This window comes from Centruroides sculpturatus, unplaced genomic scaffold (genome assembly GCF_000671375.1).
Source record: "Centruroides sculpturatus isolate CEXI.00-Female unplaced genomic scaffold, Cexi_2.0 scaffold505, whole genome shotgun sequence".
Taxonomy (NCBI): domain Eukaryota; kingdom Metazoa; phylum Arthropoda; class Arachnida; order Scorpiones; family Buthidae; genus Centruroides; species Centruroides sculpturatus.
Genome location: NW_019384731.1, coordinates 235644 through 260623, shown reverse-complemented (window position 1 = coordinate 260623; position 24980 = coordinate 235644). Strand labels below are relative to the sequence as shown.

Below are 24980 nucleotides of genomic sequence, written 5' to 3'. Positions count from 1 at the left end.
ATAACGGCCACCTTTAAACTGCGACCATTCCTACAGAATCGCTTTTCTTTAAAGAAAAATGCATACGAAATTGAAAATGTCCGTTATTAGGAGATTATATTTCCATCACTGGCCGCTGTTCAGACAAACCTGTGAACGACAGCCACGGAAGTTTCTTCTTATTATCCAAAGAAGAGGAAACTATTATGTAAAGTATTCGATATAAAACTTTTCTCATGCATAAATAAGCGACTATGACATAAATATTTTAAATATATAACATATTTAGCTACATATTTTTACATTTATTTAAATATATTCGGCTATGAAAGGTTTTCGTGAATAATTTTTATTTTAGTAGAATTATTATTTAAATTTTAAATAAAGTACATTTGATATCAGCACCGATACACAAAAAAAAATATTTCAAGACACCTGTGTAAACAAAGTACCCCTATCTAACGCTGTCTACAGACATATTTTGCGATCTAAATGAGGTCAAATTTGGTATTGTGAATCTCAGGACACTCAGAAAATATTTTCATAAAAAGAGTTAAACTAGTGCCAAGACTCACCACCGTTGCATTTTTGGAGCTACAAACCAAAGCCATTATATGTACACAGCTATACAGAGACATTATTGATGTAAAGGATAATGTTCAATGTGGTCCATATTCCTAAGACAACGAACAGTGTTCAACGGCCAAAGCAATTGATCCTCTGTGACGTTCACACGTGCAGCGCGACACTGTCTACGAGTTTTACTACAAATTTTCGATACGCAATCGATAAGGCACACCAGTTACCACGGCTCGCAGCGCCAAAAGCGCCTTGGTGGCGAGTTTCTGTACTAATTATTTTTTCATGGAAATGTCTTCCTGGCATTCCGAGATGCCACCACACCAAATTTCGTGGCGTTCGAAGCGCTAAATACTGCTTTAGACAGCATCGAATACAGGTAATTCAGGTGTTTACGACATAACAAATGTATTCAATAAAAAAACAAATTTACATATTTAAATATAGTCAAAAATCAAATATTTTCAAGCAAAAAGTAAATAAATAAAACGGTATCTGCTTCATTAAAATGTATACGAATGATTGAATTTTCTGTATTTTGTAGTGTAGAAAGGGGAGAATCACTTCCTTTCCTTTTTATTTTGATGCGGATCAAATTTTCAGAAGCTTTAAAATTTCATATGCAGGAGCATTCTTGTGAATTTATTATTTTCAAACAAATACTTTTATTTCAAATCCGTGAAAAGCCAATTGAAATAAAAATGCAAGAACATTTTTGTTTCCTTTTTTCCTCGCAACTTGAAGGTTTAGAAAACAAAACGAAAGTAATTTTTTTCATTTTTACTTATGTTTCAACATAAAAAAATTCGCAACGAGCTTATATCGATAGGTTTTATCTCTCTGTCTTTGATATTCACGATAAAATAAAAAGTTTAGTACGGTCGAACCTCTATACGACGGCCACTGACGAAAATGCAAAAAATGGCCGTTGTTTGAAGGTTGTTTTTACGCGTTTTTTGTTCAAAATGAGAGACGTTCCTGAAAAATGGCCGTTATTTAGGTGAACGTTGTTTCAAGGTCGTTTTGTATTCTTTTTGTTAAGAGAGATGTTCCTAAAACAATTGCCGATATTTAGGCTCTAATTGGCCGTTATTTAAAGGTTGTTTTGTATGCTTTTTGTTCAGAAAGAGAAACGTTTCTGAAAAAATGGCCGCTGATCAAAAGTGGCCGTTGTTTGAAGGTTGTTTCATATGCATTTTCGTTCAGAAAGAGGTCGTTATTTACAGGTTAACAGTTGTTTCAAAGTTGTTTCGTATTCATTTTGTTGTTTTGTTTAAAAAGAAACACGTTCCTAAAAATGTCCGCCATTTAGAAATGGCCGTTATTGGAGGTTTCACACTAAACTTTATATATCTCACGACTTTTTTACGTGAAATTTTAGATTAAATTTCCTAAACTTTCTTTTAAATTTTATATTAAATTTCAAGAATGTGACTCACGATTTCGTTAGCCGAATCTCTAGAGCTATGAAATTTAAATTAATTGCCATGAAGTTTCCCTAAATCTACATCACGTGCCCCGGTATTCAGTGGCCACAAAATGTCATGAAATTTTTGAAAATCGATCTTATTAATTCTTTTTTTTGGAATCTCTGGAGCATATTACAATCGATTTTCCTTATTTCTGATGCGAAATTCTAATTTTTTCTTTCTGAATTTGATCACTTTCAATGTATTCGTGTGCTAGGAAATTTATTCTAAGTCTACTTTCTACTGTTTATCTCTACATTTTTCCTACTTTTAAAGGGTTTAAAGTTTCAAAATAGTCATCCTTTCTTTCTAAATTCTTTAAAATTAGAATATTCTTCGAATTTAATTCAGCAAATAAAATTTAAATGTTATTTTTTTTATCGTTTAAACTTCGAATTTCTTCCAGTTTTAAACGTCAAAATTGCATTATTTATTTAATTTTATTTGAAATTTAAACGCTATTTGCTTAAATAAAATGTACAAATCCTTGTTAAAGTGTAATTAAAACAATTGGGAAATTTTAATTGTATTTTATTAATAAATTTAATAGTAATTAACAAAGATATTTAAGTTTAACCGTGATGAAATTCTTTGTCAATTTAATGATGCAAATACGGTCGAACCGTCCAATGACGGCCACCTCTAATTTTTCAGAAACTTTTTTGTAAACAAAAACGCATATAAAGTAACCTCTAAACAACGGCCACCTCTAAACAGCGACCTTTCTTTCGTCAGGAACTTTTTTCGGTACAAAATTACATTGAAAATAACCTGTAAACAACGGGAACTTAAAGCAATGTCCGTTTTTCAAGGACTTTTTTTACACAGAATTGCATAGAAAGTAACCTCCGAACAACGGCCATTTTTTATGTTCCCGTCAATGGCCGTCGTTAACAGGTTCGGATATATTAAGATATAGAAGCGTAGTGTACAGAATTCAAACAAAGCAAAGCAGCAAAATTACATAAGAAAGAAGATCCCGATACAATATTACTTAATAAAAAATGAATTAATTTCGCAAATTTGAAATACAGTAAAACCTGCATAAACCGGACTGGCACTTTACCGAAATGGAAGATTTCCATTTCGAACGGGTTTCTTTTAACACAGAAAATAGCCGCGTTCAAAAGAATTCTTGCCATTTAGGCAGGTTTCCGTTTTAAACAGGTTTTACTGTATTCGCAATTCGCGAAATGAGTAGAAAATAATTTGTAAGTTTTAATGTCTTATACTTTCGGAAGAAAGAAGAAGAAAGAAAAAAATAAAAATCTTTACCACCGACAGACAGGCAGACGAACAGCTTATTTACGAGTAGACTATATAAAACTAGATAAAGGAATAATTATTTCTTTATATCGAGATAAATTTCTACAAATTTTATTTTTACGGTCTTTTATCAATTGATGCAATTGCCAAAACATGGGCAGTTTAATAGATTTTTGTGATTCGAGATGCGACGAAAAAAATAAAATAAAATAAAATAAAGGAAAATAAAAAAGGAAAACAGGATTTTTGTATCGATTTCTAAAGTAATTTTCTTAATGTTTTACGATTTAAGTAGCTCGACATTTTTTCATTCACAATATATTTTCTCAACTGTTGTAATCAATTTTAGTAAAAACGTTGCGTTAAATTTTATTTATTCTTTTTTTTAAGTATAAAATCGAGAATTTTCAAACTAAATCGTGTTAATATTTTGAGGAATTCTTCTTAAACTGTCTTTTGAGCTTCTTATTTTAGATAGTGGAACCTCCTATAAAGACCATCTGAATACAGCGGATATTATTCACGAACGTTTCTTTCTGTAAACAAGTGTATATGCCCTATAACATAACCTCCTAATAATGGCCACCTGTAAATAGCGGCCATTTTTTCGGAAACAAAAACGAATACAAAAATCATCCAAACAATGTGCACTTTTATGTTTCGATCAGTGGCCGCTGTTCACGGGTTTGACTATATTATATTGCAGTTACTTACGAATCGCACATAACATTTTGCACGTTCGGATGTCTGTACGCGCCGGACGAAATACTTGCAACTATTTAAGAAAAAAAAATCTCGAAAATTATACGTTATTTCAACAGCATTGTTATTCGTATTATTGGAAGGGCCTTTCTAAACGTGAGGGCCTAGGTTAACATTAAAAAACACTTAAGAAGTCGCTTTAAACAAATCTAATACGTGTAATTTATTTTATTAAACAATAGATAGAGGGGTGACACGGAGGGAGGGAGGGTGTCGTCCACGTTTTAATATAGTACCACAGCACGTGACCAGTGTCACCATGGAAACTTCTTAAGCAGTCGTTCCTACCGATCTGTTGGAGCTTAGCCAAAATACCGCAAAGTCTCCCCCTACCACCCATCACGTGGTTTCTCGCGGATGAAAAAAGTTATATTTTATGACACATTCCCTTCCCCCGAACGAATTGTAAAAAAATGGCGTGAAATTTAAAGCAAATTGTTTCCAAGTTTCCTAAAGAACTTCAAAGTTCAATAATAGAAAATAAAGTAAAAAAAAATAAGTAAATAAATCTTCTCAGATTTGTTCCACTCGACAAAAAACAAAGTGATAAATAAAATGATAAATAAATAAATAAATAATCGAATTTAATTCAAATAAATCCGCGAAATGAAAGTGAAAAAATTATTTGTCGACACGAAAGATGGAGAATTTTAGGGATTTTTTTAAAAACTTTTTCGCCGATTTTCTTTCTGTAAATTGTTAAAAATATGGGATTAAGTACAGGAAATGCACATGCACTTTTCCTGCCTGTACTTAGGCTTTTTAGTTTAATAAGCGTACAGGAATGATGCTGTCAGCTGATAACTCTCGCTGATTTCCTAAGACAAATATATAACTTACAAACGTGAAAATCGCTTTAAAAATAATTAAAATTAAGTTATAATCTTTTAATTAAAATTATATTATTAAATTTTTAACTTTTTTCATAAATGAACTCTTTTTAAATTAAAAAAATTATTAAAAATACTTAAAATAAAGCGATACCTCGATATAACGTCATCCTAATTACGTCCACCCTTGTAAAGCGCCAATGAACGCTGTGAACGGATCTTCCCATAAATATTAAATAGGATCTTCCCTTTAATAGCGTGTGAATTACCGAACCAACGATTTCTTTTGCGTTGTAAACTATATTATCAGGTGACACATCAGTGTTCGCGAGTCACGTGACTTGAAAGTGACCTAGTCACGTGACTTTAAAACACTCGAATTCTTCTTCTTAAAGGTTCTTTAGTTTAACGCCAAACTCGATTTAATGGTAATTTCAGTGGCGTTAAGCACACACTAGCATCCATACATACAGAAAATATAACTAAATTTTTTGCATTTCTCGACGTTTTAAGGTCGCTAAGTTCAAAAATTTGTAAATTTTGGGGGTCGTGTTTTGATCGATTGTCTACTTTCTCTGTTTTATATATAGGTGCTATGAAAGAATTGATTATAGCGATATTAGGGGTAGCATAACTTTCGAACCAATGCTCTGATTTTCCTGAAATTTTCTGGAAAAAATTTCCCCTAATAATCAAACCTCTCTGAAAAATTTCACAAATTTCCGACAAGTGACACAGGAGTTATTAAACTGTAAAGTGGGTAAACAAAATCGTGCCCCCCACACATACAAAAAAAAACCTCTAACATTTTTGCATTTCTCGACGTTAATGGTCTCTTGAGTCCAAAAATATAAAAATGTTGGAGGCCATTTTTTGACCTATTGCCATACTTTCCCTCTGTTACATTGTATATAACAGCAGGGAAAGTAAAAAAAAAAAAATCAATTGATGATGCAAGATGAATCACTAATTGCTAACTAGCATCACTTTCAGGTGTACTAAAGTAAATGAAAGGTTATTCAAAGAGCAATTTGCAGATCGATAGACATTCCTGAATTGGGTTAGATCCTATATTATTATATTAACTTAGACGAATAAATTATATGCAGTTTAATTCCCCCACTTGGATACAACAAGATTACTTATAATTACACAAAATACTAAATTAAGGCTGCTATTGTTTAATCGATTAAAGACGCTCGCTCTCTGATTAATTCCAGTAATATTTAAGCATTTTAAAATTTGATCAATGTTAAATTTAAATTACTCTAACTTAATGAAGAAGTATTAATTCTAATTAAATCAATATCTTTAATTTTGGTGACTTTAAATTTATGTTGTACACTAGAGATCACCACTGCATTATAAAGTTTAAGACTCTTTAGAGTGCTGTTCCAGTGTTTATACAAGATTTTCTCATTTGCATTTAAGTAAATAAAATAAATTTATGGAGCCTGAAATTCTTTTTAAGGTGCCTGATTAATTAAATTTCAAATTTATCTTTATTTTATGCAGTCAAACTTCGATTTAACGCCGCCGTTTGCGTCTGAATTGGATTGGATTAATGGGGTGAAGTAACGCAATACGTCGGTAAATATGCCTAGTTTGTACTTTCTGTGGGAAACTAATCCCTTTTAGGTGAAAAATACTGTATAACCGGGAAAATGTTTAACACTTAAAAACCCGTGTAAAATGACTCCTGTCTAGATGTTAGACACGCAGAAAACCCTGAAAACGGGTTATATTTAAGTGTTAGACACGTGGAAAAAACAGAGAAACAGATCCCCAATTTTAAGTGTTAGACACCCGAGAAAAAACGCGGGAAATTGGCCCCTATTTAGCTGTTAGATACGTATAAAAACCGGAAAATTCCACCCGACCAGCATTAAATTCGGGCATCGCCAACTACCAGTCTCCAAGACTGGTAGTTGGCGATGCCCGAACCGGCGACCAACTACCAGTCTTGGAGACTAAATTTCGAGATTCTTTTAAGTTTTAAACACTAAAACACGTGAAATTCGTGTTAATTTTACAGATGATCATGAAAAATGATTATAAATTGATAAATAAAGTAATATTTAGGTAAAAGAAAAACTCACTTGATTCACCAGAATTGCGGACAATGTAGATTGCATCCCACTCAATGGTCTTCAACTTTGTCCAATGGAAATCTTTATTCGTTAAGATATGTAATAAACAAGTTAGATAATGTGCCTAAAGGAATAAAAATAATAATAATGTGAAGATAATATCAAATAATAGTCTATAAATTATCATTAACTTATCCCAAAACTCTTGTAAAATGACAAGTTTAGCAATTAATTACATACATTTTCACATTTTAGTTTCAAAATTTTGTTTCCGTTAGATAATATAAAGTTAAAACACAGTCAAACCTCTGAACAATGGCCACTGACCTCAACATAAAAAATGGCCGTTGTTTGGAGATTTTGGAGATTATTTTGTATCCATTTCAAACAGAAACGTTCCTAAAACAGTGGCCGTTGTTGAGAGGTTCGACTGTATTCAATTCAGAAATTATTGGACAAATATAATTATTTTCTGTATTAAAATTGAATATTTAAATAAAATTATTTATTTTATTTAAGAAAAATAATTTTTTTAAATATATTTTTAGCATAAGTTAATTATATTAAATCGACGGTGTAACATTTTCTAACCGGTAGCTCGCGATCACACAGTTGATTATAGATTCGCTAAGCAATTTCAAATTTTATTAAATCTTAGATATTACATTATAAAACCTTTAATTTTTATAGTTTAATAATATAAAACAAATCGTTTTACTTAAACTTATTTTTATTTTTTTCGCATTATTAACGAGTAGTATCATTTTACATACGTTGCAATTTATCAACCTCTCCAATTTACATTAGCAATTAGTTTTGATTGAATTCAAGAACGAAATGATTTTTAAAAAATATTTTTAACATATTTAACTCACAAATTCGATATTCTCATTTATTAAAATTACCAACATCTATAATTACACGACATTAGTTTTTTGAATTTATCCATTCAACTTAATAATTTAAATGTTAGAAACCTTACTACATTACGATTAATCAATTATTAATTATTATTTATTTATCATTTAATTAATACTCATAGCATATGTTTATATCCTGAAATTTTAAGTTTTCTTCAAATATTTTCATTTTATTTATTAAAGTTTTTTATAATTAGAGTAATTATCTTCTTCCTCCTCTTACTATCCTTCATCCTCTTGCTCTTCCTTTCTTCAGCCTAAAGTTTTAAGTAGGCTCTACCCATAATAGCAATGGAATTTAAGTGAAAGGATAAATAAAATAATGGAATTTATTTTATGGAAGAGATTCAAAAGAATTTTCTTTTAAAAAATTTTAAAATATTTTTACGTTTTTTCAAACGATTAGACGAATAAAATGGTTTTAACAGATGTTCAAAAGCCAAACGATGATGTACTTTTATGTTTTGAATCATAAAATAAGTCTTTATTGATCTTATATGAAAAATAAACTGAAAAATTATATAAAAAAACCGCTTAAATTATTACAAAAACACGTAAGGACCTTAATATATCAGCTGATCTACTGATAAGTTGAAGAGAAGATGATGAATAATGCGATTTTAAAGATAATATTTTATATAAATAATGTACTTAAATAAAACTTTATAGTTGTTATAAACATTAAATATACATTAAAATTTTATCTATATTTAACTGTAAGAGGAAATAATTTTATATTATTAAACTACACGTACTACATATGAAAGAAAAACTTTATCTCAAGTGATGCGATGGATAATTTATTTAATCTTTTCCAAATATTCTTAAGAAGTATCTTCAAAATCTCTTCAAGATGCTCAATAACAATAGAAGAGGATAATATTTAAATAATTGGAATAATATAATTGAAGATAATTTAAAAAGAATAGTAAAATAAGGTGCTTGAACACGAACCCCTTCCTGAAAATTTCAGCAACGAGTTGAGTAACTTTCCCGGTAAATGTAAAAACTGCGTATGGAGCTATCTGTTATGAGATTGATTAAAACACTTTTTTATATTATTATTTATTATAAAATGGCAAATAGTTTAATTTTGAGGAATGAGATGAGTTTTAAAAAAATGTAAATGATAATAATGAGTAAACTTTCATTAAGTCCGATCCTATTCGAGATATGATAAATGATCCCCTTTCTATCTTCCCACCTACCATCAAAATTTAACAGCAACAACGCCTCTAATACACTAACCTCCCTGCAAAATTTTTGAAAATTTCGACAAAAGACACAGGAGTTATTAAGCTTTCAAAGTGGGTGAACAAGATCGTAACCCCCCATACATATACACAAACCTACATACAGAAACCCCCACCTTTTGTATTTCTCGACGTTTTAAGGTCTCCTGAGTTTGTCCAAAGGTGTAAAACTCTTGGAAGGGATCCATACTTTCCCTCTTTACTTTCCCTTCTGGGGAAAGTAAACAGATTTTTTGAAGGATGATGTTGATTATTTAAAGCTATGTTATAAAATTTTAAATTATATTTACATCAAATTAAATTAATTCTTAGATACTAAATGAGAATTGCCTATTAATTAACTGAATTTTAACCTAATTACTTAATGGATAGTAACAATCTTCCAGCAACAAATCTTCATAAACTAGAAGATTATAAATAATAGAGGCCATTTTATTTGATAATATCTACTTTTTGTTATAGAATTTTGATGATCACAACAATATATTTTTGAATTTTAAGTATTTAATGTAATTGTTGATAGGATTAAAGCAATTAGAGGAATTCAGAAGCTTTTAACTGCAACATTAAAGCTTCCAGCAATAAGATTAACTATTAGCAATATAAAACGCAGTTAAGGTTTGATTTATCATGGATTTTTTAAAATTATATTACTTTAGGGAAAATAATAAAAATTTCTTCATTCTAAAGATTCGAAGTCTAAATCTTCAAACTTCTGTTATTTTAACCGAAAAAATTGACTTCTTCAACGTCATACGAGGCGACACGAAGCCAATGGTAGATTAAGTAATGTATTTTCGTCAAACCTCGATTTAACGTCACATTGTTCTGCTGTGAAATTGGCACTAAATTAAGTATGACTTCTTTAACACGAAGCCAGTGGTAAACTGAATAATGTATTTACGGTCAAACCTCGAATTAGCGCCATGTTGTTCGTCTTTTAAATTAGCACTGAATTTAATGATATGCTAAACTGATTTATAGGCCTATATATAGTAACTAGTTTTATAAAAGTTTGAATTTGGGAGTAGTAATTCGCAGACAGTGAAGGGTTCCTCTATGATCCCTACACAAAGTAAAAACATCCCTACACAAGTATTCATGGGCTCTTTACAAGGAAGCGTGAATTATTTTTGGCTTTGTTCCCATACGGGAACGAGACACGTACGCGATATGTCGAGGGAGGACATTTTCCTGGTAATTTACTCGACTTACGTACACTTTCAAAGGCGGACGAACGTTGGCGCTAAATCGAAGATTATTTGAATTTTATTTGTTCGATTCCACTCGATGATAAATTTTAAAGAAAATCGATATTGCGAAAGGTCCGTTTAGTTAAAAAAAATTTAAAAATTCCTTTTAAATTATGAAGTTTTAAACAAAAACACTTCTCATATTCTACTTTTTAAAATACGTTTTACACGAGATACACAATATGAAACTGTCAATATATTGATTTAAATTCAAATTTCGAGTAGATTTTATTAAATAAAAGTTTCAAGAATGTTGTTTAAAATTTTTTTTCTTATATAAAAACTTCAAAATATTAAAAAAAATGCTGAACTGTTTTTAATTTTAGGGAATTTTTTTTCCTGGTAAAAACGTTCTCCATCAATTTCTCTTTAGAAAGATATTAAACTTTTAAATCGACAAAAGTCTGTACACGATACAGACTTTATACTTATTTAATTTTAAAAATAAATACCTATACTGTTAAGAAAAAAAAAATTTAATAAAATTTCGACCTCGGTATAACGCCCCTCTAAATAGCGCCACCTCAATATAGTAGTATAGTGTCAATACACGTTAAATAACACTTTTTTAAATCACCAAGTTACGTCAATTTCACACTAAAATTCGCGTGCAATTACGTGCAATTATTGTTTGGAATCGCACTCGATTTAGCGCTACAAATGATTCATTCAAACTTCGACTTAAAGCTATTTTAATCTTTAAAAAAAAGGTATTTTTTTTAATTTTTATTAATCGAAACTCTCTTTAGAACAATACAGCGATTTTGATAACAATTCTAGAAGTACAGTTGAACCTGCAATAACGGCCATCTCCCGACAGCGACCACCTCTAAACAGCGGCCATTTTTTCGGAAAGGCACTTTCTTCTTTAAACAAAAATGCGTATGCAGTAAAATAACCTCCGAATAACGAACATTTTTTAATGTTCTCATCTGTGGCCGTTGTTCACAGGTTAGACTGCATTATAAATTTTAATACATATAAAAGATATATTGTTATTATTATTTGTTATTCAGAATTGATAAAAGTTATAAAATACTTTTTAATTTTTATATTTAATAAAGATAAAGTACTTCAAAGTTCATTGAATCTTGTAAAACTTGGAAAATTTTCAAATAAAACTTCTAAGTTGCAGCTATAAATATAATAAAATTCATTAATTTAAGAATTTTGATTTATATTATTTTACGTAGAACAATTTTTATGACTCTCGAACAATAAATTGTGATAAAGTTAACTTTTATAAATGAATAAACATAAAATTTCTTATTTTAGAACGTTTAAGTGTAATTAGTTACAAAGTAAATTGGATTTTTGAGAGGAATAAAAAAACATGGTAATTGGATTATTTATGTTTTACTTTATTTTGTTATTTATTGTTTTGTTTTTGAACGATTCAAAGAATTCACGTCACAATCGTTTGTCATAAATCATTTAAATCATAAAAATATGAGAAGCCATTGTCGTTAGACTCAAAGAGACAAAATATGTCTAAGTTCGTAGACTGTGCCCTATTGAGACCTCAAACTTATTCGATCAACAATCGTGAAGTCAGTAAGATCTCAATTCTGTTTCTATGGTCAAATCTTGGATTCAGTTGAGTTTATAAGATCTGAATGGTTCTGTCTTCGTGGTCAAATCTTGGAGTCAAATGAGATAACAGGAATGGCGAACCTTTTTGAGTCTGCGTGCCATATAATGAACACAATAATCTTTAAAAATATTTACGCGTGTCGAAGTTTTAGACTTCGAATAATAATATTTAATAAAATGAAATAAAAATGCTTTAATTTGAATAAATGAAAAGAAGCTGATTTAAAAAAGAATGCAGATGATAAACGAAATCGAATGATACGTTATGTGCCACTTTGGAAACACGTGCCGTAGGTTCACCCCTGTTCTATAAGGTTTCAATAAAGTCAAAATGAGTTCTGTATTATTAAAGACAGTAGAATTTTGAAGCATTTTATACTTCTAAGATACAAGATCTAAATTGTAATATTCAACTTAAAATTAAATACAATTATAAATAAAAACAATCCTATTATTATTAAGGAAGTAGAGCCTATTGAAGGGGGTAAGCTGAAGAGAATGAGAATTAAGTAGAAGAGATCTCAGTACAGTAATTATATTATATAATTCGATTATATTTTTATATTATATTTAAAATATATTTTTAGAAATATACCTGAAAGAAATTCAATTAAATTATTATTTAAAATGTCAAAATTCTTTTATAAAGTTTTCATCTTGAATAACAAAATTTAACGTATGTTTGGAGCTATTATTCATATATATATATATTATGAAGATTATTCTGATAAAATTAGTAAATAAATGTGCCAAATTTTGAATAAAATGCATAAATATTATCAACGAGTATCAAATCAAATGGGACATTTATATAAATTAATTAATATATAACAAATCTAATTTAGCAAGTTAATTTAATAATGATGCTTGACTTATTGATTTATCATTTTCAAATATTCATATGTAAACTGTATTAATAAATCTGTACCTTAGATATATAATTTATCATCATCATCATGGACATAAGAATTACATTTATTTTTATTTTGTATTTCCCTATTTTAAAATATTTTATAACGGAGGAATTTTATCAATATTTTAAATGATAAATATAAGAATTTATTATTTATATAATTTGTGAAAATAATAATTATTCGTTAAATATAGATTTTTAGTAATTGGGTAATTAAAGATTTCGCGTTATTCTGGGCTGTAATTCGAATTTTTCTGTTTTTAAGGTACTAAATGGGCTTTTTTGTGGGGCCAGGTCATTGCAGTGAAGAATTATGTTAGCCGTACTGGGACGGAACATTATGACGAAGAATAATGCTAGACACAATGGGCCAAGTCATTTGGCGAGGAATAATGCTAGGAGAAATGGGACCAGGTCATTGTAATGAGGAATCGTGCTAAACGCAAGGGGCCAGGTCATTATAGTGGGAAATCACACTAAGCGCAATGGGGCCAAGTTATGTGGTGAGGAATCACGTTAGACACAATGGAATCAGGTTATGCGTTGAGGAATCATGCGATGTACAATGGAGTCAGACCATATGGACCTGGTATGATTCCTCAACACTATTCCAAGCTCACAATAGATGCGACCCGTATGGTAAAAGATGGGGCCCGAAATATCCTGATCTTATAAATACGAATCATCTTTCTACATTCATAGATACTTAAACGATAATAATTCTTATTAATAAAATGCATTTAAATTACATTAAATATAGAATATTTCTATCATCTTAAAGCTCTTATACATTCTTTCCATTCCTTCCAAATTCAACAGAATTTTGGAAGGCGTGCAGAAAATCACATAGCAAGTGACAGCCAGAAGTCATTGTACTGTTCACCATGACAGACACGATTGACATCAATATGCATATTGCTATTCTGTTTAGAATAGACATTTTCCTGCTATTACCTTCGAACTTACACATGATTTATATGGTACACAGCCCTTATTACTAGATCCATTAACGTTTTACCTTTATCCATTATAAATTAACAAAAATGAATCTTAATAATTTAATTAATGGTATTTAAAAAGCCATATTTTATATCTGAGATTAATTTTTCCTTGTAATAAATAACAATTATTTATTCAAATTAGTTATTAAACAGAATTAATTTGAAAAATTACGTGTAAAAAAATATAATAATAAAGGTACAAAGTTATGAGTAGAAGAAAGTAATATAGAATCTGTTGAAGGAAGATGTTTCACATATCGATTTTTGTTGACGAATTCATGACATTTTTATAAAATATATTTTATAAAAATTACGTACCGGTACAATAGAAGTATGATTTTTTTAGTTAATAAATTATGTTTATCCTATTGCCATTATCTTTAGAAAATAAACAAAGTAAATAATAGTCTTATTAAGTTTCCAAAGAAATGAGAAAAATCCACTACATAGTGGAATTCCAGATAATGATGTTAATGATGATGACGATGAAAGTAGTAGAAAAATCATCTTTATTTTACTTTTATTAAAATTTAAATAATTTAATTCTGTATTTAAAATATTTTAATTTATAATATAGTTCATTGGGCTACAATTTGAAAAATTTTAGACCTATAAATTCCCACTGTCTTTCCTTAATCTCGAGAACGGAGTTAGATAGATGACTGGCACGACTCTATTGCTAGCAGGAAAAGTATGATGTACAGGGGCAAGACACAATAATTTGAAGTGGAAAGCATATATTTTATATAAATTAAAAGCATGATTAAAAATTGCAATCCTACATTGTGACGATGTCACAATAAATAATTGCTCGTCAGGACATTAATATTATTTTATATTTTCTTTTATAATATACTTTTATATATTATTTTATTATTTCTCCTTAAATTTTCCGAAAAATGAGGAAAACCTACTGCATAGACGAGTACACGATGATGATAATTAAGATGATGAAGGCATCATCTTTACTTTTATTTTTATTAAAATTTAGAGAAACTTTTAATTTTCTATTTAAATTATTTTAATTTATAATATACTCTGTTAGGATATTAATTATTATTTTATATTGTTTTAGGTTTTTAGTACTGATAATATTCATAGCTTTATAGTACTTACTACAGTACTCATAGATTTTTAATGAATTGCCATAGAAACATTCTTATCGTCCACTTTATTGTATTATTTACAATTTCGTTGAACAGATAAGCAATTATCTGAGTATGAAAATTATAAAATTAATATTTTCTAGTATAAAACAGATGGCAATTACAGTATATTTATATAAATCTCACGAATATATAATACAACAGGAAGAAATTATACATTCGTAATATAGTAATACCTGCTTAGTATATATATATATATACTACCGGTATATATACTTTATATATATATCAAAATGGAGGAAAATATATCTCGATTTTCATCTATCTCACTCTGCTCTCGAGATTAACAAGGACAGACAACCGAACGGACGAAAGTAAAAATGTATAGGTGTGCAATCTGGAAATTGCAGCCCAATAATATATCTGATGCATATATATTTTAAATTATATTTCAATAAAGATGAATTTCTTCCGTAACAAATCGTAATTTTATATAAATGTTATTATATATTTATTTAAATATTAATCCTTAAAAAGAAAGAAAGGGTGAAAAAAAAGTAAATGTGAAAATTCGTGGTTGCAGCTTTCACTTTTTATATTCTAGTTGTTTATCTTCTCAGATAATATACTTACTGTCACTTATGTCAAAATCTGTAGTATCATGTAAATTATATTTCGTAATGTTGTATACTTTGATATGTTTTTATGTACTACGTTTACGCATATTTTTTCTTTATATTTTAAAATAAATAATATTCTTAAGTACATAAATAAAAAATAAAAATCAAATATTCAAAAATATTAAATAAAATCGATATTTTTATTGATTTTATCTTTAATTTTTAATGATTTTAGGGTGTGAATTGTTCACAGTCCTTTATGGCTTAGATATTCAAGAGCCAAAGTATCCAGGTTTTGGATTCATTATTGGATTTACCAGCTTGTAGTATTTCAGAAATTTTGCAATCTATTTTTGTAGTTGATGTCAAGAGCATGAATATATTTCACATAGTCTAGACCAGGGATGGGCAACCTGCGGACTGCGTAAAATATGAATAAATATATCAATTTCCCAGCTTAAGGAAGTATGCAGCAAAAATTCAAATGTTTTTTTTTTCTACAACTTATGTAGGCCCTATGTGAATAGTTTTTCCACGATGAATTTAGTTAAAATTAAAACAAAAAACCAGCTAACCAGCTTGGCTTTTTATGCACTCGATTATAAATTTTTAAGTAGATTTATTTATGCAATTTTTATTTTTTTTTAAATAAAAATATTTTTGTCTGGAAAAAAACAAGCAGAAATTTTATTATATTTAAAAAGATTAAAGGTCAGGGGGCAAGCCAGGTGTGAGGGCATCCAAGAAATGTAATTAGAAGGGATAATTTATCGGCGCCAGGTGAGGGGGACCGAGAAGAAAGGTTTGTAAGGGGATGGACTGACTCATTACGTGTCAACGTCACAAACTTCTGGAACAAGAGAGGGGGCGCTACGATCTTAGTTTGCCTGGAGTGACAGAGAGTCTACTAGCGCCCTCTGCTTTTTAAGTATTTTTCGAGTTGATAAAAGTATAAATATAATGACCGGTTGAGAGAGTTATTTGGCTTCTTATTTTTAAAGTATTTTTATTTATTTAAATAAAATTTGTTTTTAAATTATTCTTTATAAGATAATAATAATAGCAAAAGGATTTACTACAAACTTAAATATAATTAACTATAAGAAGAAATTAATAATGAAGGGGTAGAAAAATAGAATTTAGAAACTTCAATAATTGATAATAACTTAAGAAAGCAGAAGTAAATTATTAATTATTAATTTTCATATAATAATTAATTACATAATTAATTATTCGGATTATTTATTATTAATTTTTAGCTAATTAATCAATCATTCCGAAATTAAAGATTACATTTACTTCATAAATTATTACTTGAAATTCATATTTTCGGAAGAAAGTTATTATAACTTTTATTATATATAAAGCGCTATATCCATATACTAATTACCACTGAGAACCTCAATGTAACGCTCTCCTAAATAGTACTACCCTCGTAAAACGCCAGTAAACAATACATATGAAAATCCTCTAGTAAATACGAATTTTGTGTTGCAAATGTTATTGTTAGCGCCAACATACGTGACTTTCAATCACCTTGTGTGCAGACCTCGTTACAACGTATATAATTCTTATTGTTTATAGTACTCAATTTAGCGCCGCACTCGATTTAGTGTCAAGCAAAAGAGTAATACTACTACTTCTAAAGTTCTACATATTACTATTATGTAGACTGTCTGTCCGTGCATAAATACGGAACCGATGTACACTGAACTACATACTAAACAATAAGAAAACTAGTTCAATGTTCATTACGAAGTAGAACACTATATACATAGAACATACTATTAGAAAATAATGAAGTATGTGTGTAAATTATTGTAAGGTATTAGAAATTTCCGCATTTTTGCAAGAAATCTGAGAATTTAGAAAAGAAACAACGTCACACGATGTCGTATGACGTAATAATCGTCATACCAACGTGACGTTTCGAAGAATATTCCGTTGCCTAGCTACGGAGCGGAGTGATACACATTCAAGATCCAGTACATGGGCTCCATTCTTAATCTGGAAATTACTGTATATAAAAAAATTAATATATGTATTAGATTAAAAATAATTCTATGTACTTTAAATTATATTAATTTCTCTTTCATTTTTTATGAGAATTTTAAAATAAAAAAGATATAATAACTTCATTTAGATGATTATCTGATAGCTTTACGGACTATTTAACAATAATTTGATTTATTGTATAAATAAAAACTTTAATTCTGTAAATGTATATAATTAAAAATTTCCAATTAAGGATAAAAAAATTGATATATTAATTTAGAATTAATCCGATAAACCATTTAAGCAGAAAGATTTAATTTTATATAATTAAGTTTCTTTTAAAATGTAATTTGGAAGAATTATTAGCAGCAGAATATAATTTAAAATGATTATTAATTTTTTAATACTTTTTTAGTATAAAATTAATAAATAAATCAATTTAAAATTATAAAAATTTAATTCATTATTCAGACCTTCGAACAATGTTTTGCAAAAAGAATCGAATCCATTATAAAAATTAACAACTAAACAATTGTTATTGTTAATTATAACTAAAACAAATTGATAATTGTAATATATATATATATTATAATTAAATGAAATCTTTAAAATGATATAGAAACGTTTGAATATGTGCAGAGTGGCCAAAAAGTCAGTTAACCAGGATGTATTATCTTTACTATTAAAAGGAAACATGCAGCCGTGTTCTTATCTCAGTTAACTGACTTCTGAGCCACCTTACGGTTACTTAGAAAAATTATAACTTGTGTTTATATAATTACAACTTACTTAATTTATAATAGTTACATAGAATGTGCGAAGAAGACAGTCAAAAATGGAGACTCAATTCTTCTTTAAAAGCCGTAAAAACACATGAATAAAATAAATAAAATTATAGATTTTTTCACTTTTTATGTAAAGAACTTTCCATTTGTGTCGTGTTTTTTACACACAAGAGCCTAAAGCATAGTATTTTACGTTCGAAGCATGCACCAAACGGCCCTGTTAACATCCCTCTATTTAAGGCTGCATGTTTCCCGTTTTAACATAATCGAAATTTTTTCAAAATCACGACTGTGTTATTGATTTTTCGAACGATATCACCTCCTGTAACAATACAAAAATCTATTAATATATCATTGAAGCGGTATTATAAACTATAAAACAAATGGAACGATCATAGAATAGTAATTAATAAAAGTGCTAATTCATCACTTTAAGGGTAAATATTTACACGAAAACACTANTAATTGATCTATTTATGTTAATAATCTAACAATGGTTGAATGGAATTACTAACAAACTATTAAATTTTATTTTAAATTATTTCTGATTTAAACAGTGTATTATTCTTGTTTTGAATACTGAATTTGAATTTATTATAAAAATGTTTGGATATATTTTAGGAATATGTTAATTTTTTAAAAGATATAATATAATTTGCATTTAACAAATCAGAGAATTCAATTAGATGTAATTAAAATTTTAAAATATTAAAGTTGAATAATACTAATGATAATTTTCTGTTAATTATATTGGACATTTTAATAGTAAATAACTAATGATCAGTTCAGTATCATACAACATACATTAATTTGATGTGAAGAAAAAATACAAAGTTTTCAATGAAGAGAACTCAAGATTAGAGATGAATATAAACCCTTTTTTTAAATGTCTGTTAATGCATGTTTGATACTGTTTTACTCCAAGCTATAAACAGACATTATATTCGAATTGTAAGTTTTGGTATGAATAAATAATACATTATGTTTGGAAATTAGATTTTACATAGACCTGCTATGCTTATTAGATCTTCTTTAACAATACTTTAGTCATAATTTTTCTAGGAAATATTTTAAAACATGTTAGCCCATATCATTATTAATGTACATTGTTTTTCCAAACTTTATTTAATGCAGAAAAAAATTTAGTTGTCTTTTACTATATAACACTAATTATGTATCATTAAATATATTTTTAACCTATCTTGTGAACAATATCTTGTCCCATTGCACGAATCTGTCATTGTTTTGAATGGGAGCAGCTTTTCCTTTCTGGACAATAAGGGATTTATTCTCCAAATTCTTTTAACTAAGGCTGGATGCATATTGATGCAGCAAAAACATTTTTTGATTAAACATGCTTGAAACTTTTTCTAATGATTTGCACTGTCCCCAATAAAATGCACACATTTCTGGTGAACATTTTCTTGTATACATTAGTAGTTGATTAGAGGCTTTCCATAAATAGTTCATATTTACATGTGTAGTTGATTTGTAATAAACTATGGCAATAGATGCAGAGAAGTTAATTGTTGTAACCTTCTTTATATGATTTTACTTTGTGATTCTTCCTGATATAGTGAGTAGTGTTGAAATTGCAGCAGCAGATCACTGCAAATGCATGGAAAAAGTGTAGCAAGACATTTTGCATAAAGATCTGCATCACAATGCATCCAGCCTAAATGAGACATAACATACAAGTTTTAGCTTTTATTCATTATTTGACTTAATTAAACAAATTCTTTAATAAAAGTGGTTTTTTGCTATTAAATAATGTATCATTTTCATTTTTGACATGAAATAGAACATTTTCAATCAAATGTTTAAAAATCCAGAATCAAACTATCAAAGAGCATTCATCATTTTGTCAGACTAGAATTCTTGGGTCAAATCCATTTCAGATTCTCTGAGTGATTGGATCCAATTTCTTTGTGTGCTAAAATCCAAAATCAAAGCTGGAACTGATAACTTGTAGAATCATTCATGCTTTTTCAGAAAATTTTAGTTTTAAACTTGAGACAGGTTTATAAAATAAACTGAAAATGCTTGTTCATTAAACCCATTTGCTGTAAGTGTTAATGGTTTTGATTTTAGAAGTCCTATTTCTTATCACAGTTATTCTGTTGAAAGCTTGTAATTTACAAGACAAAATGATGTTTTAAACTCATCAGTATTTCCTGCTGTTAAAGTATTTATCATTTACAAATTGAAAATTCAAATAAATCCCAGTTACATTAGCTTACAGTAAAATTTGTTACAATTGAGCCTGCCCATCTTAAATCTTGTGGGAATGAGGAAAAAAATTCAAGATTAAAAGGTTTTGAAAAACTGTGGACCTTTTATAAAGTATGTACTCTGGTTGACCTCTATTTTCAGCTGTTAGCTTTTAGTGATTAATTAATAAACTACAATAATAATAGGAAACACATTATTTTCTGATGGTTTTCAATTGCATTAACTTGAAAACTTTTGTTAAAATAACAGAATTAATAAAAAGAACCAGCTTTTGTTTTTGTTTTTTAAAAAGTTAGAATATAATATCTTAATATATAATATACAAATTTATCACATTTCATTTAAAGTTTAAAATACAGTAATAATTAAATAATAAAATAAAAGCATTTTTAGAAAGTGGCCTTACGAATCCCAAACAAGTATCTCATGGATTCCAGACAACTGGTCTAAAACAAACAATAGCTCTAATGCTGCTTTATGTGAATAATAAATTATAAGTAAATAAAATAAACTGATAAGAAAGTAATCTGATAGAATAATAAGTCATCATAATGACTAACCAAAGTCTTTATATGCTTGAAGTAGATTCAGTTCCAGAACTCAGTTGTTAAATCTTAAATAGTAGATTATATATATATATAATTTCTTTCCAAATTTGAACAAATTAGGTGTCAATGTAAATAGGAATGGGTTTGCAGATGTGCAACATGCATTTGTTTTGGATTCAGTGATCCATTCCAGATATATTGGATTTCAAAGTTTTGAAATTTTCCTGTGATTTTTGTATAGGGGGTCAATAAAGGATGTTTTTAAATATTGAAATTTTGCAGCAATTCAGTGTCAGGTTCACCAATGTGTCACCTGTTGTATGTAGTTCATGAAGGGATGCATGACTGATAAAAAGCTCTGACATGAATTTTTTGTACTTTGTGTCCACAAATCATTGTATAATACAACTTTGGAGTCACATACAAAAATTATCTCATCATGTCCTGTAGGTCATGTGCCAACATTGGCAGCCATTATTATATACAGAATATGAGATCATATGTGGGAGATATGTCATTATGTTTTGTTGCTTGTGTTAGTGGTGATAAGTGGTACCATTCTAGATGAACATTATCTTAGTACATTGAGCCACGAATGTTCATATTGTGGAGCATTTTGTTTCTCTCCAGAGACCTCAGTGCAATGTCATCACAATGGTAAGGTATTGTTACCACCTTATGCATCACTTTTATGCTCATGTCTATATGCCTTTCTTCTCTTGTCTTTTTTCATTGACAACATTGCTGTGAATTATTCACAGTCCTTTATGGCTTAGATATTCAAGAGCCAAAGTATCCAGGTTTTGGATTCATTATTGGATTTACCAGCTTGTAGTATTTCAGAAATTTTGCAATCTATTTTTGTAGTTGATGTCAAGAGCATGAATATATTTCACATAGTCTAGACCAGGGATGGGCAACCTGCGGACTGCGTAAAATATGAATAAATATATCAATTTCCCAGCTTAAGGAAGTATGCAGCAAAAATTCAAATGTTTTTTTTTTCTACAACTTATGTAGGCCCTATGTGAATAGTTTTTCCACGATGAATTTAGTTAAAATTAAAACAAAAAACCAGCTAACCAGCTTGGCTTTTTATGCACTCGATTATAAATTTTTAAGTAGATTTATTTATGCAATTTTTATTTTTTTTTAAATAAAAATATTTTTGTCTGGAAAAAAACAAGCAGAAATTTTATTATATTTAAAAAGATTAAAGGTCAGGGGGCAAGCCAGGTGTGAGGGCATCCAAGAAATGTAATTAGAAGGGATAATTTATCGGCGCCAGGTGAGGGGGACCGAGAAGAAAGGTTTGTAAGGGGATGGACTGACTCATTACGTGTCAACGTCACAAACTTCTGGAACAAGAGAGGGGGCGCTACGATCTTAGTTTGCCTGGAGTGACAGAGAGTCTACTAGCGCCCTCTGCTTTTTAAGTATTTTTCGAGTTGATAAAAGTATAAATATAATGACCGGTTGAGAGAGTTATTTGGCTTCTTATTTTTAAAGTATTTTTATTTATTTAAATAAAATTTGTTTTTAAATTATTCTTTATAAGATAATAATAATAGCAAAAGGATTTACTACAAACTTAAATATAATTAACTATAAGAAGAAATTAATAATGAAGGGGTAGAAAAATAGAATTTAGAAACTTCAATAATTGATAATAACTTAAGAAAGCAGAAGTAAATTATTAATTATTAATTTTCATATAATAATTAATTACATAATTAATTATTCGGATTATTTATTATTAATTTTTAGCTAATTAATCAATCATTCCGAAATTAAAGATTACATTTACTTCATAAATTATTACTTGAAATTCATATTTTCGGAAGAAAGTTATTATAACTTTTATTATATATAAAGCGCTATATCCATATACTAATTACCACTGAGAACCTCAATGTAACGCTCTCCTAAATAGTACTACCCTCGTAAAACGCCAGTAAACAATACATATGAAAATCCTCTAGTAAATACGAATTTTGTGTTGCAAATGTTATTGTTAGCGCCAACATACGTGACTTTCAATCACCTTGTGTGCAGACCTCGTTACAACGTATATAATTCTTATTGTTTATAGTACTCAATTTAGCGCCGCACTCGATTTAGTGTCAAGCAAAAGAGTAATACTACTACTTCTAAAGTTCTACATATTACTATTATGTAGACTGTCTGTCCGTGCATAAATACGGAACCGATGTACACTGAACTACATACTAAACAATAAGAAAACTAGTTCAATGTTCATTACGAAGTAGAACACTATATACATAGAACATACTATTAGAAAATAATGAAGTATGTGTGTAAATTATTGTAAGGTATTAGAAATTTCCGCATTTTTGCAAGAAATCTGAGAATTTAGAAAAGAAACAACGTCACACGATGTCGTATGACGTAATAATCGTCATACCAACGTGACGTTTCGAAGAATATTCCGTTGCCTAGCTACGGAGCGGAGTGATACACATTCAAGATCCAGTACATGGGCTCCATTCTTAATCTGGAAATTACTGTATATAAAAAAATTAATATATGTATTAGATTAAAAATAATTCTATGTACTTTAAATTATATTAATTTCTCTTTCATTTTTTATGAGAATTTTAAAATAAAAAAGATATAATAACTTCATTTAGATGATTATCTGATAGCTTTACGGACTATTTAACAATAATTTGATTTATTGTATAAATAAAAACTTTAATTCTGTAAATGTATATAATTAAAAATTTCCAATTAAGGATAAAAAAATTGATATATTAATTTAGAATTAATCCGATAAACCATTTAAGCAGAAAGATTTAATTTTATATAATTAAGTTTCTTTTAAAATGTAATTTGGAAGAATTATTAGCAGCAGAATATAATTTAAAATGATTATTAATTTTTTAATACTTTTTTAGTATAAAATTAATAAATAAATCAATTTAAAATTATAAAAATTTAATTCATTATTCAGACCTTCGAACAATGTTTTGCAAAAAGAATCGAATCCATTATAAAAATTAACAACTAAACAATTGTTATTGTTAATTATAACTAAAACAAATTGATAATTGTAATATATATATATATTATAATTAAATGAAATCTTTAAAATGATATAGAAACGTTTGAATATGTGCAGAGTGGCCAAAAAGTCAGTTAACCAGGATGTATTATCTTTACTATTAAAAGGAAACATGCAGCCGTGTTCTTATCTCAGTTAACTGACTTCTGAGCCACCTTACGGTTACTTAGAAAAATTATAACTTGTGTTTATATAATTACAACTTACTTAATTTATAATAGTTACATAGAATGTGCGAAGAAGACAGTCAAAAATGGAGACTCAATTCTTCTTTAAAAGCCGTAAAAACACATGAATAAAATAAATAAAATTATAGATTTTTTCACTTTTTATGTAAAGAACTTTCCATTTGTGTCGTGTTTTTTACACACAAGAGCCTAAAGCATAGTATTTTACGTTCGAAGCATGCACCAAACGGCCCTGTTAACATCCCTCTATTTAAGGCTGCATGTTTCCCGTTTTAACATAATCGAAATTTTTTCAAAATCACGACTGTGTTATTGATTTTTCGAACGATATCACCTCCTGTAACAATACAAAAATCTATTAATATATCATTGAAGCGGTATTATAAACTATAAAACAAATGGAACGATCATAGAATAGTAATTAATAAAAGTGCTAATTCATCACTTTAAGGGTAAATATTTACACGAAAACACTATATTTCAATTAAAAACACGTAAAAAAATATATAAGTT

General features: G+C 28.5%; 1 protein-coding gene across 6 annotated transcripts in view; it reads right to left on the bottom strand.

Moving 5' to 3' along the window:
- The window catches only part of LOC111628209 (glycoprotein 3-alpha-L-fucosyltransferase A-like), a 113117-nt gene that overhangs the window by 70697 nt on the left and 17440 nt on the right, over window positions 1-24980 (bottom strand). Inside the window, exons 1-3 of one of the 6 annotated variants that reach the window (XM_023371953.1) lie at window positions 18608-18814; window positions 11475-11536; window positions 6985-7056 (exon numbers count right to left, since the gene is read on the bottom strand). The gene's annotated coding sequence lies outside the window, so the exon portion shown is untranslated. Of the gene's footprint in view, window positions 1-5039; window positions 5563-6984; window positions 7100-11474; window positions 11537-18418; window positions 18567-18607; window positions 18815-24980 lie in introns of those variants that run through there. The other 5 variants (XM_023371951.1, XM_023371950.1, XM_023371949.1 and 2 more) reach the window with 5 other exon arrangements.